Consider the following 10,789-nt stretch of genomic DNA (forward strand, 5'->3'; position numbering starts at 1 on the left):
TTGTACTCTTAATGAGATTTAAACCTGTTGCACAATATGTGACAATTCAAAGTTATGTCGACAGAAATGTCTGAAGCTATGTATACAGATACATTTAAGCCAAATTAACGAAGCCACATACCAGTGAAACTAACGTTACTTACACCGACTAAGAAACACTATGATCATGAAAATCTGTATACATACGGCCACTCCAAAACTGAATGTCTTTTTTTAGAAGTATTATGCCCCAATTTCCTTCCATTCTCTATATTCGAGATCAGTATGTTTTTACCCCAGTTGCGTCGCAAATCGTCTTAATTTTTTAATCAATTTCGAATTTTCAATCGGACCTTGTAGCTTTTCTAAGAACAACCAAATGCAAAAGTTTTTTTGTAATAGCTTGCAAGGTTGAAATTCCTGTGATTTTTTTTATTCCATTTTACCTTTATTTGATGGTCTTCTTGGCGGGGCGATACGCGATTTTCATCAAAGACATCAAGCCGCGTTACGTTCGATAATACGGATGTACGGCACATGCATGCTTTTTTTTGTCTTTAGTCAGATCGTGAGCAAGTGACTAGAAAACACTTTATCATCGTGCCCGATTTGAAGTGCACAGAAGCCAACCATCCGAACTTGTGACGAGAGGCTGCAACAAAATTGACTGTCCACCGGGTAACTTTCCAAGGATGATGATCAGCAGTAAGACTAACATGAATAAGGTAGTTTCTACAGTTTTGATCGCCGAGATGAACATTGTCCGAATGATAACTTTTCAGTCTTGCTACAACTAACGTACCGTTGTGTTTCCAACGTTACTTCACATTCAAGTCCTCTATTCGACTCTATACTGACAAGTATTTACGTTTTTAACAATTCACTTACGAATTCGAATCGAAAGCGAGTTTTCTTAGAGCAATTTAAGCTTGTTGAAACTATCCCGAACATGATAAACTTGAATAACTATATTTTCCCTCAACGGAGAAACCTTAACTGCAGCCTTCTAAATTCGCAACCTTACTTAAGCTATCACCGTAGCTCCAAATTCTTCTGCAGCACCTCGCGTTTTGATGAAAAAGTACATTTTTTCATAAAGAGGTTTCCCCATCAAGCGAGCAGGTAACCAACTCATTGCTATCAACGCGTGTTTAGGCTAAGCAGGAGGAAAAACAACCACCAATCGGAATCAAGTATTTTTCCCCATTTCGAAGCTTAAGACAAAAAAAGAAATTATGACGAAAAGTGCTTTCTCCTTTGACCAACAATCATTCTATAGTTTTGTCTCTGTATTACTAAGAACTATCATAACACGCAAAGCTCTGAATCAGGTTAATATGACAGCCTTTGCATGGGCAGCTATTCGGCGACATGGACATTCTCAAAGTCTACTGACGGTTTGTCACAGTGTTCATCTAAGTGTCAAGGAAGGGTCAAAACAAGAACAACTTCCTGCTTAGGTATGGGTCGCACTTGGGAAAAGTTTTAATCTTTGCCGGCTAAAAAACCACAAAAATTTGAAACCGCAACCGGAAAGGAAAACTTTTAGATAGAAACAGCGGGTCGCACTAGGGAGATAATTGTCAGTAACCAGATACTAGATACCACGTCGTTTACCAATGTGCTTTCGAAAGGCATGATGTCAATCGCGGTCTAAAAAGAAAAAAGTATGCGTCCCGTGGAAGGAGTGCTCATAGTTATTACGCTGATTCTCCTTCTGTTCATTCAGCTTAACCTACAGCAGTTTGTTGTCTTTCGCTTGATTTACGAACGATGGGCAGAGGAATGTTTTACTGTTTTAACTGCGGCCATGATCAGAGGAAGACATCGACGTCGACGAAGGATAGCTCGATCACCATATACCTGGTCAGTTCTCCGCTCGTTAGAGTCGTGGTTTGATCTACACAACTACGACATATCAGTACCAGGGGAATTTTTTCGTCAGCAGCTTCGAGTCACAAGAACTTCATTTAACCGTATTTTAAACCGCGAACTAGAACTGAACTTCCCGCGCGTATCGTTTTTCATGTTACACTGACAAGCGTTGACAGTTACCACTGTGATTCTCATTGTTTGGCTCGACTTTGCGAAAATCTGCCTGCCCCACCCAAGCACTACGGCGTATTTGATGTTTTGCCGATTCGCAAAGTTTTTGCCGAAGCGAAAAACCTGGGGTCGCACTAGGCAAAGGCCCGCGATGACAGATTTCCACCGCAAAGTAAACAAATTCCGGCAAAGATTTGCCAAGTGCGACCCATGCCAAGAGATTAAAAGAGACTGATGTGTTGGAATCTGTACCGGAAATCATGAGTGTGTCCGCAATAAAACCTACCCTTCAAGAAGACTGCAACCAGGACGTGCCCGGTCCAAACTCGATTTAACAAAAAAACTTTATACTTCAGCAGGAGCCCATGAAATGGAGCCTCTATATCTACACTTACCCCTTGAGGCAAGCCTTTCCCGAGTATATTTATTTTAAGTACAAGGAAGGGTTACGTTTTTGCAAACGTTGGCCGTGCAGCACTTATATTTCAACAGACTTAACTATTAAAGGGTAATGGGAAGTGCTAGTTCTCTACCCATATGAAGCATGTGAGCGTTAGCCCTACTAATGGAATTCAATTCCCACCCTGGTCAGAGTTTTCCTCTGTCCTTGCGCGGGCCCACGATTTCCATTAGTAGGGCTAACGCTCACATGGTTTGCATGAGTAGAAAACTAGCACTTCACATTACCCTCTAATAATTAAGTCTGTATTTATTTTTAGAACGACTTTTTCCCTCGGAAAGTGTCATAATTCCACGGCGAAACGCGAAAACATTTCCAGTGTGATGCGTTGGTTCCAGTGTGATGTTTGTTGGGTTATATGACGTAAAACAATAGCACTGTCAGAGCTCTGTTTTGATTCTTTTAACCTCGAAACTCCTCCCCCCCCCACTCTCCTTCCTACGAGACGCGTTCTATTAATAACTCTCCTAGCTAAAGGGTTGACTCTGAGATCCAGTACGAAATACAAAGGCTCCATTTGATTGGCTCTTTAATTCAGTTGCTAAGAGGAAGGCCGCGGCATTTTAGTAGTGCTGTAGCATCATAGTTAATAGTGGGGAATGGTTTGGAAGCTCGGCAAACATCAAAGGAGCAAACAAAGATACCAAGATTTAGGTTGGAAAGTCCACGACCGTGCACAATCTTTTTTTTTTGCGCTCATACACTATGCATTAATTATGTTACGTACACGTTTCTATTGGTTAGTTCCTCAGTACGGAGTAAACAACTATTGAGTTTTGTGCACGGTCAAGGCCAAAAAAGAGAACAAAAACCTACAACAAAGAAATTTGTCGGGTTTCATAACCATTCCCCTCTGTTAACTATAGTAGCATTAACCCTTCCACCTGGACCGGACCGGCCCCTACTAACGATGAAATCGTCTGGCGTTAGGTGGAGTATAAGCCCTAAGTTTGGTTTTATCAACGGAGTTGATAATGTAAATTGACCACCGTACAGGGATTATAAAAGCTTTCATAATCCCTGTACGTACGGTGGTCAATTTACATTATCAAGTCCACTGATAAACCAAATGTTTGTGCACTACTTCCCCACCGACGAAGCACCACAGTTTCTTTAGAAACTACCCCCTTTATAAGCCCTAAGTGTCACACTTAGGAGGAAAAGGGTTGAGTGGGACGTACTTTTGGAGTGGCAGATGTTGTTCACTTTGTCACTCCTTACCCGGCCCTCATGATCATTGAGGCTAAAGTGTTACTCTTAGGAGAAAAAGGATAAGGGACCTTTGGATCGGAGTACAAGGGCGACTACGAGTACGATTTTTACGTACTGAGCATGCGCATGAGGTTTGGAGGCCGACATTTTTCGAAGTGCGCGTGCTCAGAGTGGAAAATGTTACTCGAAGTCGTCCTCGTCTTCCGATCTAAAGGTCCCTATTATGTGATTGCCGGTCGCAAAAACACAGAGACGCCGATCTCGTCCTGTAATCTTCAATCAAGCCGTGATGTGATGACCCTGGGAACCAAGGGTGGGGATCCCTCTCCGTGTTTGAAACATAATTAGAATAGAATCGTAACTATGAGCGGTGTACAATTCAATTTAAACTCACCACTAAAATGGCTAGATTTTCTCCTCTACCCTGTCTGTCATTTATCCACTTTAGCCTTCGCTTGTCGAACGACTTTTCGCTCACTTTAGTTGCTTTATTGTGCCCTAAAATTCATCGGCATAACGTTCCCCAAGCCTTAATATTTTTAACAATCTACCGAATCGAGAATAAACGGACTATTTTTATAAATGGTGAGTTGTCATTCTTTTGTGCATGTTAATTAGACGTACTGGCCTACTGAGGGCTCACTGAACACGCTTTCTAGCACAGTCAAATATTCTTGCATTTTTTTTCAAAAGCATATGGATGTTAGCAGTTTGCATCAAGAAGAACCGTGTGGATGAGCCATGAGTGATAGAGTGGTTTTCAATCGAGTGTCGAAAGCAATTAGCGAATTGCTTTGGTTTTGCATTTACTTCACTCAGTTATTGGTTCAAAGTTCTCGCGCCATTTTTTCAACCAATCAGAAGTGAAACCAAAACCAATCGTGGCTCGCGCTTGCACATTTTCCCGTGCTTTGTGTCGGCTACATGTATATCGAGTTCGATTGGTTTACTGGATTGTCTCCGTCCTTTTTGATTGGCCAAAGTAATTACTTTGGTTTTGGTTTTACGACACTCGATTGAAACTCGTTCTAATGCCAAAGACGTAACAACGGACTCCCTGATACTGATAAAACCAAAAAACAATAGTTCAAATTAATGGAACGACACAATATCCACTTCATCGATACCCGTTATCTTCGGAATTTTATGGATGCATATCGGCATTCGGAATTAGCTCAAGTCTTGAATGCAACTATGAGAAACAATAAACCCAACAATGCCCAATGAAATCAGAGGTATTTAACAGCTTCGTGGTTCTTAAATTCTGTGTTCATTGCGAGCGCTTGTCTTTCGCTGTGGTTGCTATTATTCTGCTCCCACTCGATAAGGACACTCAAGAAGAGATTTGATGAGTACTGACACAGTTGTTGAAGGGCCTGTTATCTATATTTACTAATTTCAAGGTAAGCAAAATCGACTTTACAACGCATTTCAAACACGGTATAAAATTCTATACAGGATCATTTCCAAACTGGTTTGCTCGAAAGAGATTTTCGGACTTTCGGCTTTCTTCGTTTAACTTGGGTTACTTGCAGGTTTCTACTTCAAAGTATGTACAACGAAAGCCTCCAAACTTACTTCAAACTTACTTACTTCTTACTTCAAGCCTTTGCCACCATTTTTTTAATGTTTGAAATACTGATGAGCACTATCAGACATATTTTAAGAAATATTAGGGCGCGTTCGATTGACCGTATTCCGGAATAGGAATACATGGAATAGAAGTTAGAAACCCTTCGCTTTGACGGAAAGTCACGTTAAAATTGTCAAACAACTGTTAAAATGCTATTTTAAACATATCTTTATTATTCTTGTTGCTTTAAAACGCCAAACATACAGTTTTAAATCATCACTCCACGTATTCTTATTCCCGAATAGGGTCAATCGAACTCGCCCTTAGCTTAAATGAAGCCGAGTTATTTGGTGGAGCTTCTCTGAAACACCTTTGTACCTATTTCTACCTCGAGCCTTTTGCATCAGTGACAATTAAGTAAACGTCATTTCTTGTGATTAACAGTTTCAGTTTGCTTCAGTAATGCTTAATTTAGCAAGGTTAATCCTAGCACTGGCCAATCGAAAAGCAGGGTCAAGGTCAAAGGGGCAATTTCGGCTTCAAATTATTTTTTCGCGAAAGGACTGGGGCGAGTTCCAAGACAACACCTTTTTAACCAAGAGAAGTTATCAACGATTGCGCTTAAAAACTTTTGAACAGCAAAAGCGGCCTTTGTTGTCTGTCTTTGGATGGCCGGCGAGAATCGCCGTGCAAAACAAGTGCAAAACAAGGGAATCATCTTAATTTGCGTTTTAATGAGGCAAATGAAGTGAACACAGCACCTGGAAATCTTTGCCGCAGGTCCTAATCGCAAACCATTTCCTATCTCCTAAGTGAAATGGATTTAATATCAATATTGGACAATAACATACAGTTGGACATGTCCCAATTACCTTTAGCTAAACTGAAGCCTTTCTGAACTCGAAAGTGTGAGCACCAATCATATTCCTAATTAAAGCTGCCAAACAACAGACCATAACCGCAGATTGATTGTATATTCCGGGTTGACATAACGAAAAAGAACGTTGTCGGCATCGATCAAATAGTGTTCAGTGGTCACCCGGAAAGACTGAAGGAGAAAAGTCACTTTTCGAGTGGCTTTGCCATTCACCAATCAAGAGTCGGTAGATACGATCACCTTGTTGTCATTAACAGAGGGCAGTATTACTTTGAAGGCTTTGAACAGTGTGCAGGCTGTCCCTGATCAGTTCTGATTACTTCGTATGGTTAACTCCCACTTCAAGTCTCTGAATAAAGCCTTGATGAAAGACTTTTGAGTGGATCATCAATTTCAGGTAAATGCAGAATGGTTTCCTCTCCATTTTGTTTCATTTGTCACTTTAATCTCACTCCAGTAGAGTTCATAAAACAAAATTACAATTTCTGGCTTACAGCTTTCGAACATAACTTTCCAGCGAAGACGTCGAATATATAAATTTTGAAAGAATGTTTAACTTCCAATGAAAGAAAATTCCCAACACCAAATTGTAGAAGATCTACAATTCCAAGTTGTACTGGCCAGCCAATAAAGACAAGACACTGTAGTTCACAACACTTCAAAACCCGGTGAAAAAAACAGTTGGATTATTATAGATTTAATACAGTGTAAAGGAAATACGATTCGCTTTTCTATTAAAACGAGTTGACGTTCAGTTCTCGAATTGGCGATTTAATATTTATTTTGGATTTTGAACATTTCAGAAAGTTTCAGAAAAAAATCACCGTGTAAGTTAGAATGTAATCACTAAATTTCTGGGATTCAATTCGACCTACCTGTTTGCCTATAAGATTAATTTTTTGCAGAATCAGTCGTTGGATATTGGGATAATTCACTGTGCCCTTTATGAGAAGAACTCTTTACCACTGATGGTACGAAAAGACCTCTATTTTTATTACCCCTCGGTAACTGTGACATAAAACTTTGACCTGTGTCCAGCTCAGATAACATTTTGCTAATCTGTGAAAGCTGGCAACAGTTCTTCCTTTTATTGTTCATATATCTATACACTTAAGTAACTCACCTGGTTATGTAAACAAGACTTTTATCTACTGTCAAGGTAGTATACGCGTTCCTTAAAGTGCTCCAAAACTCAAATAATTTTGTTCTTCAATATTAATCTCCCCAGCAAAAGCAAACGTGTTTTGCCATTCTTACCTCTAAATTTCGTTTTTTATCTCCCGGGCCAGACGCGAAAAGTTATCAAAACTAGCACTAATTTGGACGCACGACCGTGACGTGACAGGCATGGGTCTAATCTAGATTTTACGCCACAAACTGCTTTGCAATGCAAAATTCTTTGAAAACAGGAATGCAAGCAAATTGTGACGTAAAATTGAGACTAGACCCATGCATCTCACATCACGGTCGTGGGTCCAAATTAGTGCTAGTTTTGATAACTTTTCGCGTCTGGCCCGGGAGATAAATCAAAGTGCCACTGTCGTTACTCGTGGATATGAAAGTTACCGCGATTGTTTAAAATTGGCAGGCTGAAGTTTTCTTTATGCATTATCATTGATAGTTGGATAATTGTGTAACAGCACGGTGGGCTCTCATATACAACTAGATACCCAAAATAATGCATGTATGTGAGGTAATCCCCTTTGCTGGAATTCAACCCTTTGAAATAAGTATACCATTTCTCCAATAGGGATAAGATTACTCGTTAACACATCCTCTATAAAGAGCTGTACCATGTGTTTAAAGTTCGTTGCACAGATGACAGAGTAATTTAGCATGAGGTCTGATTTTTGTTGCCAGGTCATATTGTTAATGTCATCAGGGTTAGCAAGTAGAGCAGATCCATTCAGTAATATTAACACTTTTTGTGCCAGTTATACATTCCTCCAACAAACCTTGCAAATATTTTTCACTATATTTGATACTGTTACACTTAGAAACAGATGATCTAAACCATGAATGATCACAGCAAGTGCATACATATTCAGGGCCATGTATTATCTTATCACGAAAAAGACTGAATCACTTTTGACATGGAATGTCTAATAGAGTCTTGACCTTGACAAATTTCAGTTTGGTTTAGCCTTAAGCTCTGCATAGCTTTTCTTAAATGGTTTTATGCTTTTCTGATATGTTCTGGATTGCTTGGATTTGATGGATTTGGATCAGTTTGATTTGTTCAAGTTGTATTCACGTGGATTTGATGACTCATAGCTTGCAGAACTTCGTGATAGCTTTGATAAACATAGGTATACTTTGATAGGTTCGGTGTTACTCTCCAAATGGCAGTCACCTTCCAAATGGAATTTATTTATTCCCCGTGAGCTTAGGGGATGAACAGCACTGTCTTCTCACATTGTGTCTGTCGATTCCATTTCTACACGCGTACGTACTAAAGTCTTCGCGTTGGTCAGTGAAAGGCGGTGCACAACTAATTGCATCAATCTGTACTTGTTCAGAATATTTTGCTTCACCTTCGAAGAAAGCCATTTCTTTAATTCTTCCGTTTCTTGCCTCTAAATGCAGCGGAAGGTGCTCAAACACTTAAGTATAAAAGCGGATACAGCAATGGCGGCGCACAACCACGCGAACAGGAAGTCACAGCTTTCTAAGCTGTGTTGTGATTATCCATCCTGATTGGTGATTGGCTTATTAGATCGAACTTCCGGTTACGCTGGAGTGAGACATTTGCATAAAGAACCTCACCAAAACTCGTGGATATATCCACGAGTAAAAACGAAATTCTGCCAAATTTAAGTGGCTTGCACGTCACAGAAAAAGCGAAATTGTGGGTAACAATGGTGACATATGTTTGCTTTAAATGGGGAGATTTAATATATTAGGAACGAAAAATATTTAAGTTCAGGTGTACTTTTAAGTAGCTGCCGCATGAATTACCAAATTTATACTTAAAATCAACACCATTATGAATTTAAGACGCACATTCAAATACGCTTTTTTGCACTTTTAGTGATATCAGCTTATGGGTATGTTTCAAGGAAGGTGTAAAAAAAGGCGTATATCAGTTGAATTTAATGTGAAGATCGTCCTCCGTCTAGGAAATCTTGATAAATAGACATGAAAGATTCAAATTGCTTGGTTACTCACTGGGAACTTAGCAACGGCATCGCCATTAAAAACTTACTACCCTAAATAAAGCCCTGCTCCATCAACTACTATTTCGTGGACATTTAAACACGTAGCGACTGCAAGTCTCAGTCCCTTCATGAAGAGAAAATACATCAGTCGAGCTGTGACACTAAGCTTGTAAGTTTAAGGACGTTCGCGCGAAAATTTTTCAACATTGATTTTTTTCTGAAACTTTTACCACTGTAAGATGATGAGTTAGTTATGTCAGAAATGTAAAAAAAAATGGGGGGTCACCGACTTCGTTTTGGAGAGAACATGCCCGGAAAAACACCCAAAATGTGACAAAATCGGGCTTCGTTAGCGAATAAGGCCAGTGTCTGTAAACCCAAATATATAATCTTTGAAGTGAAATCTTCTCTGCCAAATATTGTTTAAGTGGACTTATTAAGTGAATTTAGTCAACTGGTGAGGTTCCTTAAAGATCAAGTTCGCATTTAGCGACCACAGTTTCACTCGCCTTGCAGCCGCAAGATGGCAAGATTTGATGTCCCGTGAGCAGAAACCTTGAAATTTTTTTAACTTCCCACATTGATTTTTTGTTCACTTTTGGACAACGTGGAGATAATTGTAAATAAAATCCGTTTCTGGAAAGAAAAATAGGGGTCACCGAACGTCCAAGACCGTTAAATCCAGGCAAAGCTATAGCAATGGCCTTTTGCCCTATCATTTCTCATTTTATTACTTAGCGCGAGCGCTCATGTATGACGTGGCGTGTGCATTTGCGTGCGTAGTAAGGATGCGCAGAAACAATTGGCGCGAACGTCCTTAAGCTAAAAGCGAGAACATTACAATCATTGCCCCCTATCTCATAAGAATCTCCGCGCGATACTCTTTGTTTCCTCAATATATTTCTAAGCATATCACCTAAAAACAAGATCATGGTAGCCCACAGTTAGCATAGCTATTCTAGGCGGACTACTTAGACTGCAACAATCTATTACTGACTCTCACAACAAAAGAAACAGACTGACAGACTCTAAGAAATTGACAAGAATTAAACAAAGTGATGACGAAATTTCTTTTTTAATCGCGGTTCGTGAAAATTCATTTCCTGGATACTTCTTCGAACACCTTTAACTAGGTAAACATAACTTACTAAGGCACGAAACTCATTAGCCATGCGCATTCATTGCAATATTCTCAGCTTTATTTTCCTTATGGTTTGCTCTGAATTTAACTATCTTTCCAGCTCGTGCAGAACATTTCAAACATTCCTTTTTTCCATCAACAACCAAGGCACGGAACAATAGCTTAATTTAAGCCAGGTGATCTAGTGAATTTGGAGGACCGCGGCCTTAGGTGTTGTTTCCAAACTCCCTGCAGTATTATCTTAATAGCCCATTTCCGAGTTCTTGTCGGCTTCCTCTTCAAAGCGAGTCTAAGTGCGAAGTTTTTCTTATGATAATTAGTTTTCATTCATATGTAAAGTATA

This window comes from Montipora foliosa, chromosome 13 (assembly GCF_036669935.1).
Source record: "Montipora foliosa isolate CH-2021 chromosome 13, ASM3666993v2, whole genome shotgun sequence".
Taxonomy (NCBI): Eukaryota; Metazoa; Cnidaria; class Anthozoa; order Scleractinia; family Acroporidae; genus Montipora; species Montipora foliosa.